The 11,667-nt window shown below is 37.4% G+C and overlaps 1 long non-coding RNA gene across 1 annotated transcript; it reads right to left on the reverse strand.

Moving 5' to 3' along the window:
* Window positions 1-1,666: 1,666 nt before the first annotated feature.
* Window positions 1,667-8,490, reverse strand: LOC145723314 (uncharacterized). Its single transcript, XR_014148247.1, has 2 exons — window positions 8,145-8,490; window positions 1,667-3,090 (listed from the first exon to the last, which is right to left on the reverse strand). It is a non-coding gene; the product is annotated as an uncharacterized LOC145723314 (long non-coding RNA).
* Window positions 8,491-11,667: the final 3,177 nt, after the last annotated feature.

An 11,667-nucleotide genomic window follows, 5' to 3' on the forward strand; every position in this document is an offset into this window, starting at 1 on the left:
GAAACTAAAGCAGGATTAATATACTAAGTTTTATTCTATTAATAGAAGATGCACTTAAATTACAGTATGTCTGTGTTGACAAATTCACCAAAATTCTGCTTCTGGGCACAACTCTCAAATTTATTTACTCCCTAATACCATGCCTACTAAGTGAAATACATTCTATTAGGTGCTATAGGGTACAAGTCAAATTATTTCCTCCTCCTCTAAAATGAGACCTATAAAGACACAGAACTTCTATACAAGACCGATGTGCTGAACGCTGTAAGACTGTGTCAAAGCACCTAGAAATGCATGAAAAGAGTGTCAGTCCAGGTTGGGGTAACAGAAGAGGTGAGATGACAGAACAGCATCAAAAAGTTCAGCACATCTCCTGAAAATTACCAAGTATTGACCCAAAGTCCTTAATATTGTGATGACATCTGCCTCTAACACAAATGTCAAATTTGGCTCTACACATACTAATTTGAACTCTTGTGCACTTGAAGAAGATCTCTGACCTAAAAGGTTAGAACCTAAAATACTGCAAGTCCACCACCAGGGAAGGCAGAAAGAGACCTATAAACGTTAGCAAACTTTAGATGGTACATTGAAAAACAAGCAAAAAAAATCTGGATAATATGCTTTAATTTTTTTTTTAATGTATAGTAACTTCAGGGGAAAATTCATATATACTAAAAATAGTATTTTCACATTCTTAAGCATAAAAGGATACACACATTAAAAAACATTTTAAATTTAAGCCTTAAAAAGCCACAATTATAGAAGACCTCTTCATTTTAATAAATTTGTACCAACTGCTCAGTCAGGCATACCTGTACCAACATCATATAAAGAAAAAAAGCTTTTGTTTGAAGCCAAGCATTCCCAACCAAGATTCCACGGTATGCTCAAAGTGAGATATTGAAATAATCTTTAAAATAATGGGGTGGTTGGCTGGGTCAGTCAGTAGAGCATGTGACTCTTGATTTTAGGGTTCTGAGTTCAATCCCCATGTTGGACACAGAGCTTACTTTAAAAAAAAAAAAAAAGGAAGGTAAAACCTCTAAAGTTGGGCAAACAAGATAAATACTTAAAACATGGAACAGGCTAAGCTCAAAAGTTTTTCTCTAAAGCTCATTCCAAAATCTCACTTCAAAGAAATAAAGACATCTGATTTTTTTATGTTCCCAATTCTGTTTTGAGCATATAGTGTAAATCTTATCACTAAAAGGTCCTTAAATTATTTTGCCCAAAGGCCAGGTATTTAAATTCTTTTGCCTCAATCAGCTTATATAATGATCAGGTTTCTTCCAAACCTTAAGACATGATTTAAATACAGTTATCATAAAAATATAAATACACGGGCGCCTGGGTGGCTCAGTTGGTTAAGCGACTGCCTTCGGCTCAGGTCATGATCCTGGAGTCCCAGGATTGAGTCCTGCATCAGGCTCCTTGCTCAGTGGGGAATCTGCTTCTCCCTCTGATCCTCCCCCTCTCATGCTCTCTGTCTCCCATTCTCTCTCTCACAAATAAATAAAATCTTAAAAAAAAAAAAAGGTATAAATACACACTAGCACACTTTCTCCTTTTTAACAATATGTACTCTTCTAAGAGATCATTTACAAAGTTAAGAACATAATTCTTTGAATCAGGAAGGGTAACTTCTAGATTTTTCTGAAAAGAAAATGAAATTCCATTTATACTATCACAATTTACATTTTCCTGCATTTATGCAAGCTTTCTTCATTCCACAATCTACAAATCACAACCATGCCTAAATTTAACATTAGACTAATACTCTTACTACAGTGCCTCATCCCCACTGTTCATTATGTTTTCCAACAAGGTTGGAGATGTGCACACACACATACACAAAAATACATCCTAACTCATGCGATAAAACTAATTTTCAGGATAATCCATGATAATGTTAGCTAATCAAAACCTATTTTCACTCACCCTCATTCTCCTACTTGACAGAAGTCTGGAAAAGGATGAACCCTGAAGAGAAAACCCTTCACAACTATGAAAGCAAACTACAATAGGAAAATAGAAAACCTTCAACAAACTTCATTCTATGCAGAAATCCACTCTGTAATTTAATGACAAAATGACCCATCATTCAACTTCTGCTTGAGCTCCTCCAATGTTGAGTGCTTCTGTCTAAGTAAGGGTGCTATTTGCTAAATTATTGGACAGCTCTAATTGTTTCAAAGTTCTTTCTTCTCTAGGTTTCAAATGTATTTACCTGAATTCGTACTCAGAGCTTCTGGAGCCATATACCAAACAAGTCTAACTCTATTTTAAATGAAAATCTTTAGCTACTGGAAGGACTTTCTCCTAGTCTCTCACCCCCAAGTGTTCTATTTCCCATTTTAAAAAATTTGTGACATAACAATTACAAAAACCTGCTCCAGTTTGTGTCCTTCTAAAAATATGGCTCCTAAAACAGAACACAGTGCTTTATTCACAGCATCTTTTCAACAGTTAGTAAATTTATTCCTTTTTGGACAGGGGCCGGGGGGGGAGTATCAGTAAAACTCAGAATCTCTTCAAAGTGCAAAAAAGATCTAGAAAGTATAGATAAAAATTCACAAAAATCTGTCACTATAAGAAATGGGTGCTGGTACAGATATTCACATGCAAAAAGAATGAAACTGGAACCCTACTTCATACCATATAAAAAGATTACCTCAAAATGGATCAAAGACCTAACTAAGCGACTCTAGATTAGGCAATGGTTAGATAGGACACCTAAAGCACAAGCAACAAAATTTAAAACCTTTTCACTCCAAAGGACACCATCAAGAAAGTGAAAAGCCACAGAAGAAAATTTTTACAAAACATAACAGACTTGTGTCTAGAATATATGAAGAAATAGTACAACTCAATAATAAGGCAAACCACCTAATTTTAAAATGGGCCAAGTATCTGAATAGATATTCCACCAAACACAATATACAAATGGCCAATAAGCACATGATAATACCTTCTACATCACTAGCCATCAGGAAAACGCAAATCAAAATCACAAGAAGATATCTCCTTCACATCCACTAGAAAGGCTACCAAAACAAAAGGACAATAATAATGGTGGTTGAAGGGTGCCTGGGTGGCTCACTCGGTTAAAAGTCTGACTTGATTTCAGCTCAGGTCATGATCTCAGGGTCGTGGGATCCAGCCCCATGTTGGGAGGAGTCTGCTTGTCCCTCTCCCTCTGCTCCTTCTCATGCTCTCTAGCTCTCTAAAATAAATAAAATTTAAAAATAATAATAATAATGGTGGTTGAGGATTGTGGACAAACTGGAACCCTCAAACACTGCTGGTCAAAATGTAAAATGCAGCCACTTTGTAAAAGCCTGGCAGTTCCTCAATTATTAGATTTTAATTAGAAATAATGAATTATTACAATTTCAAAACAGATTAGTATAAAACTGACAGGTGTCATTAAAAGATTCCATAAAAATAAAAAACTCTATCAGGACATGTTTCCTTCCTATATATCCAATGACCACAATACCTCAGTTTTAAATTCTAGGTGACAATAAAACAGCAAGTGTACTTGATGTGCCAAGGAGATGTACTAACAATTTTCTTTATAATTACCACTGACAATTAAAATAGCCCCCTAACAATTTCCAGATTTCCAAGTAAAAACATTACCCTTCAAACTGACAAAAATTTTATAATCAAAGTAAAGTAAGTTGGAGAGTAAATGGGTGATTATCATTAATAGCTTCTAGAGAAAGATCACATACAAAAAAAGCACATATCAAATAAAGCTGATACATTTTTTTCAAAAGGTAGTAATGGACTATAAACGCCCGGCCTTCTCACAAAAGGTTAAGGCTTCTTAAAGCAGATTGCCGGGCCCTGACCCCTATTCTTTTGGATCCAACTGCTAGGCCTGGGGCGGAACCAAGGATCTGCATTTCTAACAGGGTACAAGGAGCCTCTGATGCTACCAGAGACCACACTTTGAGACCTACTCTACTATACAATCCTGAATCACACAGCAACATTCTTTTGAGAACGAAAGTTGTAACACTACAACTGTTGGATTGTAATCCAACAATCAACTGTCAAACATCATTAAACAAAATAGGTTATGTAATAAAATTAAGACACATCAGAGAAGCTTTTTTATCTTTTGGAGCGCTGTCTGCTCCAATTGGTACATGCTACTGTTAACATGCCCATAAGCTATCTTTCAAGCCCTTGATCAGCTCTACTGCATCCATGAATCCTGCTCTCATTCTCCTAGCTGGAAATTACTGCTTACTCCTTTGACCTTAAGTCCTCACTTGTACCACCCATAAGATAATGATTGTCTGCTATATTATTTGTTCAGCTATCTGTATTCAAGACTTATCTCACCTATTAAAGTTTCATGGTAGCCAGCAACCATTTTTATATGCCCAAGAGCTCTTAGCACAGGCTCTCCAAAAATACTTAATAAAAATGTGTTCAGTAAATAATTAGAATTAATAACTTTCATTTCATCCCCGAAAAGAATGAAGACACAGTAACCAAGCTTTCACGGAGAAATGAAGTCAAAATCAAATCCTTTGTAAATAACATCATGTTAAGTTATAATATTTAACAATTTAGGTTCAGGATTTTTAGCTGTAAGAACACTGGATTGTGAGGTTCAAAACCTAGTTTCAATGGTAATTTACAATATAAGCTCTGAGTTGATCGATTAACTTACTCTGCTCATAAAACACATTCACAATCCAAAACTAGGCTGTTTTAAACATTAATCTGCCATAGACAGATTACAATCAGTATGGGACCTGCTGCCATGTGTAATTATTTCTGTAATGTATTATTTACATTAAAGTATCTGTTTCATGGCATGTATTAGACATGCTGCCCCCTGACCTATATAAAGATGCTCAGTTTGCATACATAGTTGCTACAAATTTCCTTGAAAACAAGGTGTTATCACCATTATCACAAAATAGAGCAAAGAATTCAGCAACACTGTAAAAATGTCTTAAATTTTTCAGTATCATGAACTTTAATCCTTCTATATTTCTACACAATTCCATTATATTAGTTTTCATCTGTCTGCACATCCTTTACACCATGTCTAGTATATAATGAATAGGTTCTGAAGAAATACACAAAACTATTCCTGTCCTTCATGACTTTGCACAGTCCTCCTCATAAAGCTCATGAGACTATTAAGATCCACATTTGGCAATTTAGGGAAGAAATGAGATCCAGAGCAGCTCCATGAACTCAAGTCCTAAATACATGAAAAACATACCATTTTTGCAGTTCTTAATCGATGATGGACTCCAAGGTCAGAATGAACAATAAAGAGATCATTTTCTGAAACATATCAGGTCAATTTAAGGAGCTGGGGGGTGGGTTGCCTGTTTAAACATATACTGGCAGTCCTCATTTTGTATGGTAATGTGGTCATAGAAATGACCATCTGAGATGAAACCAAGCAAAGTGACCTTAATCAGTGGGACCTGTTCCATGACCTTTAAAATTATCAAAACATTAAAAACTCTTTTAAAAAACTTATCAAGTAGTTTGACAACATTTGTCTTCTCTCATGGTATAACATAATACAGAGCATCTTTTATATTTTATACACATTGGGGAACTGTCATATTCCTTTCTGAGTTGGGACCAGCTTCTAACATTTTAGCCCTTGCACTTTCAAAGGTCATGAATGTCTCTGAAAAAGTCCCATTAGTGTGAAGTTTTTTTCCAGCATCACTTCCTTTCGAACATCATCCTTTTCATCACAACCACTTTCCTCATTTGCCCATAAATTTGTTGAGTTCCTCTGACCGCATATCTAGAGTCTCTTGAACAGTGATAATATTTTCTTCTTATACCCCATTTGTATTTGACTCATTTCAGTCAGCATTATCATTTTTCATTTTTTTGTTACACTTGCATCTTCACTGACATTAAAGTGTGATTTAACAAAGTTACTGGATGATTATGAAACCCAGACCTATTGAGGAAAACAATATAATGGTAGAAAAAAATTACATAACTTTTAAAAATCTTCATGTAGGGCGCCTGTGTGGCTCAGCTGGTTAAGCGTCTGCCTTTGGCTCAGGTCATGACCCCAGGGTCCTGGAATGGAGCCCCACATCAGGCTCCCTGCTCAGTGGGGAGCCTGCTTCTCCCTCTCCCTCTGCCCCTCCCCCTGCTCGTGCTCTCTCTCACGCTCTCTCTAATAAATAAGTAAAATTAAAAAAATAAAATAAATAAAATCTATGTAGGACCATCATATGCCAAGTCAAAAGGCATGACTAACTAGAAAATAGGTACAACTCCTATCCCATGTAAAGGGTTAACTTCCTTTATATAAAGAGATCCTAAGAAAATGATCATCCACTCATGGACACAGAAAAACAGCTTATAGAAAATAAAAATTTTAAAGCTTGAAACATGAAAAGGTGATCAAAAAAAGCTTAAAACATGAAGATTCTCTCTTCGTAAGAGAAGTGCAAATTAAGATTTAACAGAACTTCTGATACAACTTGGATGAATCTTAAGATACAATGCTGAGCAAAGAAGCCATAAATAAGGACACATACTGTATGATTTCCAGGAACTATGAAAATAATTGATGATGTGAAGTCAGGATAATGGTTATCTTTCCAGAGGTTGAGAGTAATGACGGGGGTAGTGGTTACACAGGTGTGTTTAATTTGTAAAATTCATCAAGCTATATTTTGTGCCTTTTTATGTATTATGTCTGTTATATTACAATGAAAAGCAGATCTTTAAAAAAAATAGATAGCATTTTTCATCTACCAGCTTGGAAAAGATAAAAAGTGCTTAAAAAAAAAAAAAGTGCTATAACACCTTGTGGTGTTACACTTAAATACTGCTGCTAGGAGTGTCCATTACTGCTACCTCCATGGAGACAATCTGGCAGCGAAATGTTAGAATGCACATATCCTTTGATCCTAAAATCTCACTGTGGCGAATTTATTATTCAAAACATGCTTGCATACATACAAAATAACTTACATATACTCCTGCAGCATTCACAAAATAAATGAACAAACTACTATCCATTAATAGGAGCCTGTTATAGTGACATATTATCCAGTCAAAAAAAGAGAACAAACTCTTCAGCACTGATAAGGTCATGATCACCATGATATACTGTTAGGTTAGAAGGAGAAAGGGGGGAAAACGGCAAAAAACTGTATATAATATTTGGGGGGGGTGCTGAGAGAAAACATTATAAATTTGCTTGTATATAATAATCTAGAAGGATTGTATATAATAGTCTGGAAGGATACATAAGACAATGCTAACATTGAATGCCCCAAGGAGAAGAACCAAGTGGCTGGGGGGGGGGGGGGGTGCGGCAGATATGAGATTTTTTCATTGTATATACTTTTGTTAACATTTTAAACTTTGAGCCATGTAAGATGTTCAAATGTTCAAAACAAGGAGTTAAAAAATAATTACCTGAATGGGAAGCAAAATTAGAGACCCATAAAGAGATGATCAGAACCTAGATTTATAAAAATGCTTACCATCTCTCAGAGAAGTACAATCTAGAAATGTTTTAAAAGGCTAAAATATTTGGGATTTAGATAGACTGTAAAATGAGTTAAATTACTGAGGCTTATTGTGAGGTCAGAAACACAGCAGCCAACATAAAACTATGTTTCAGAGAATGTAAGAAGCACAACTTATCTGGAACATCAGGAGCATCCATCTCAAGATATCTATTTGACTATTTAACATGAATTCAGTAAAAGAGATAAGAGAGTTCTAAATACTTAAGTACAAAAGGAAACAGAGAAGACTAAGCACCAGATCAGCAAGCTGTAAGGGGCAGAACTTTGACTTTTTTCTCATCTATATTTCTACCATATGTTGAAAAGTTATCTCCTTAGCATTCACTAAAAGGTACTTGCCATTTTCTACTTCTACTATGTGGTATAATGAGAAAACTCTGGTTTTGGAGCTCTAATGACCTACGTCCACATCCACCTGTTCCATGTTATTACTAAGAACAGTCCGGAGCCTGTAAAGCCCTGAGGCTTAACTTTTGAGCCTCAGGTTATATTTCTTTAAAATAGGGACATTACTGTCTACCTTGTGGTATCCTCATAAGGATTACAAATAATGTATGTAAACAACAACAACTTAGGGGGCACCTGGGTGGCTCAGTGGATTAAGCATCCGACTCTTGATTTCAGCTCAGGTCATGATCTCAGGGTAGGGAGATGAAGCCCCACATCAGGGTCCGAGTTGGCCATGGAACCTGCTTAAGAGTCTCCCTCTGCCCCTGCCCCTCCCCACCCCCCACACGTGAACGTGCACATTTTCTCTCTCTCTCTCTCTCTCAAAAAACAAAAAACTTAGCACAATTTCTGGTGAATCAAAAAAAAAGGTAGCTTTAATTGCCTTACCTGCTTGTAAAAATACAACAAATTTTTTTATGGGAGACAGTTCAGAAAGAGAATTTTTTGTATGTCCAACTCTCTTTCTCAAAGACACATGGCAGGGGCGCCTGGGTGGCTCAGTGGGGAGCCTGCTTGTCCCTCTCCATCTCCCTGTCCCACCCCCCTGCTCATGTTCTCTTTCTCAAATAAATAAAATCTTTTTGAAAAAAAGACACATGGCAAAATACACAAAAAAGGGAAACTATCTTATTTGCCTAATCATAAAGACCCTTACAAGGGAGTCAAGGAAAGATGAAGGAATAACAAGAAGGGGAACATTCACTGTGTCCTGACCTCAACAATGCATAAAGTACCTGGTCCTTACAAATGTAAAAGTTGAAAGAAAAGAAAAAAGAAAAAGACCTAAATGGGAAAAATACTTTAGGACATTGTGAATATTCACTGTTAAATCTTACACACATTAAACAAAATCATTCATCTCTTCAAACACAGACAAGATTCCTACTCCACTGACATTTACATTTTAGTGGAAGAGAAAGAAACAAACATGTAAGCAAAAAGCACTCAGAGTAAACTCCAGCAGGCCTGGAATTTGGCCTGACTCAACTGTTGAAATAAAAGAGGTACCTTCATGACACCGACGCCTAGTCAAAGCACAACACATGCTGATTAACAACGATGCCTAGAAACCATGGGTCCAATGAGTTTTGGGCTGTTTGTACCTGCTTGTCAGCACTGTTCGTTGTTAACAGTGAGACTGAGAGCTTGCACCTGGTTTTGCTGACCCCCAGAGGACTCCGCCAAAGCCTATGTGGCCAGCAGGACATAAGAAGTCCCAGGTGATGGGGCGCCTGGGTGGCTCAGTTGGTTAAGCGACTGCCTTCGGCTCGGGTCATGATCCTGGAGTCCCGGGATCGAGTCCCGCATCGGGCTCCCTGCTCAGCAGGGAGTCTGCTTCTCCCTCTGACCCTCCTCCCTCTCATGCTCTCTGTCTCTCATTCTCTCTCTCTCAAATAAATAAAATCTTTAAAAAAAAAAAAAAAAAAGAAGTCCCAGGTGAGACTCCCCAGGTGTGAGCTCCTTGGTTTCATGGTGCTTCTTGCACACATCAGTGATCCTGGTCTGCTAGAGAAAACATGGCCAGTATGACCCCACAGAGGGAAGACAAGCTGGAGTCCACACTTAACCTCTGCAGGTCCACTGCTAGGAGGCAACCTTTGGTTGTGATGTGTCACCTTACTTCAAGGCACTTGCTGTACTGTACATCCTTTTTCAGCAATAAATTACACTGATCGGCACTGTGTTTTAGGGTCCTGTGAGTCTCCTTTAGCAACCAAACCCTACCTCCCTGCCACTGTTAGCAGAACAAGTTAAAAAAAAAAAAAAATTGTAAGTAACTGCTATGGAGAAAATAAAACAGAATAATCTGATAGTGAAAAAATATACAGACAATAGGATTAGGAAAGATAGCCAGGAAAGAAGGAAGGGACATTATGAGCTGAGGTACAAATGAGAAGAATCCAAGCAAGTGCCAACCAAAAATAAGACAATTCCGAGCAAGTATACAGGCTCTGAGGGGCAAACAAGTTTGACTGGATCAAAAGATAAGTATGGCTAGAGAGGGGTAAGCAAGGGACAAACAGCAGAAAATTAAATTGAGAAGTAGATGGTACAATCAGAGAGGGCCTTAAAAATCTGGATTTCAACTAATTTGATAGCTTTCCAACTGGCCTTGCTGCCTCTATCTCCTCACACAGCCATTCGCCCTAATTCCAACCTTTCTAATGCCTCTACATGTCTGGATGATCAATATGGTCATATAAGTTCACAGCTTAAATGAATCAAAAATCCCTGGGACGGCATTATCTTTACTATCTCTTCTCATATCACATAATTTCAAAATATGTGCCCTAAGTCCTAGTTACATACCATTCCAAAATTCTGTTCACTTTTTAAACCAGATGTGTGTCCACTAACACACTCTACGCAGGATAATGATTAAGGACCAGACATACTGTCTTTCTGGAGTTTGAATAAAATGCATACAGCCCTCCACAAACACAACATACAGTTACACTGTACTGGACATCTGTTGGTTTTGGCTGCCAGTACCCAGTCTCCCTTCTGGAGCAGCACTCGAATTCTGCTTTAGAGGAACCACACAGCTTCTACCACGGAATCTTGGTTGGAATTTAAATCAGAGTGCCTTCTCCTCCTCTGGCCAAAGGCTAGAAATATAACTCAAGCGAGACAAATCAGACTCCCTCCCAAATATCTGAACGTAAAGAGAAAAACCATAAAGGGAAATAATTTGAACTGATTATTAACCACTGCCAAGTCAGCTGATTCCTATGTCCTAGATCCCTTGTTCATTTGTTTCGCTTTGGTGAACCACCACTTTCCTCTTTTTAGCTTCAGTATCGAGTCTACTTCTGTTGCTTAGCTTCAGTATCAAGTCTACTTCTGTTGCTTACAACCAAAAAACAAGGAGTCAAGAAACCAAGAGTGTGACAGAGGTCAGCAGACAATCCAGCAGAAATCACAAAGCAAAGAAGAGTAGAAGAACCTGACCTAGTCAGGGAGAGAACTGAGTTGTAACAACAGAACACTGGACTTGGAGACCTAGTCTAACTGCTACTGGAGGAAACACATGAGAGTTCTGTTACATTGTAGAAGATGTGCCAATTATCCATGAAGTCAGAAAATGAAATCAGTTATGGTCAAAACAGAACTGCACTTCTCTGAAACACCTATCTCTGCAGCTTTAAATAATTCCTGTTTTTCCTTATCTCCTTTCTGTATCCTTAAGGTAAAACCCCATATAGCTAGAGCTAATTTGAGGGATCCTGTTCCTTGAAACTTTAAAAATAAAGGCATACCTGTACTTGCCCAACTCTAATTTCCTCCATTGGGTTAGTATGCCTCTTATATACTCTACTAACATCCTTCTCACCAGTAAGGCAGTTAAGTTACGTCTAGGTGTCTCTGTATTAATAAAATGTTACCTACCTCCCTAAAGGCAAGAACATTTGAATCTCAGTGCCTACTCAATATGACAGGTGGTGTATATATAGTAAAAATAACGAAGATAATAAAACCTGATTTTTAAATATCTACTATTATCCCTAGCACTGCTAAGGACTTTGCATTTATTTTTAAACCTCATAATCAAGTTAACTAGATATTATTATTCCCATTTTACACTTGCAAAAACAGACTCCAAGAAGGAAACTACCCAAGACCATAAAGCTAGAACCACCTAGGTCTCCTGAAT

This window comes from Leptonychotes weddellii, chromosome 1, assembly GCF_054177405.1.
Source record: "Leptonychotes weddellii isolate Sample4059 chromosome 1, ASM5417740v2, whole genome shotgun sequence".
Lineage (NCBI taxonomy): Eukaryota > Metazoa > Chordata > Mammalia > Carnivora > Phocidae > Leptonychotes > Leptonychotes weddellii.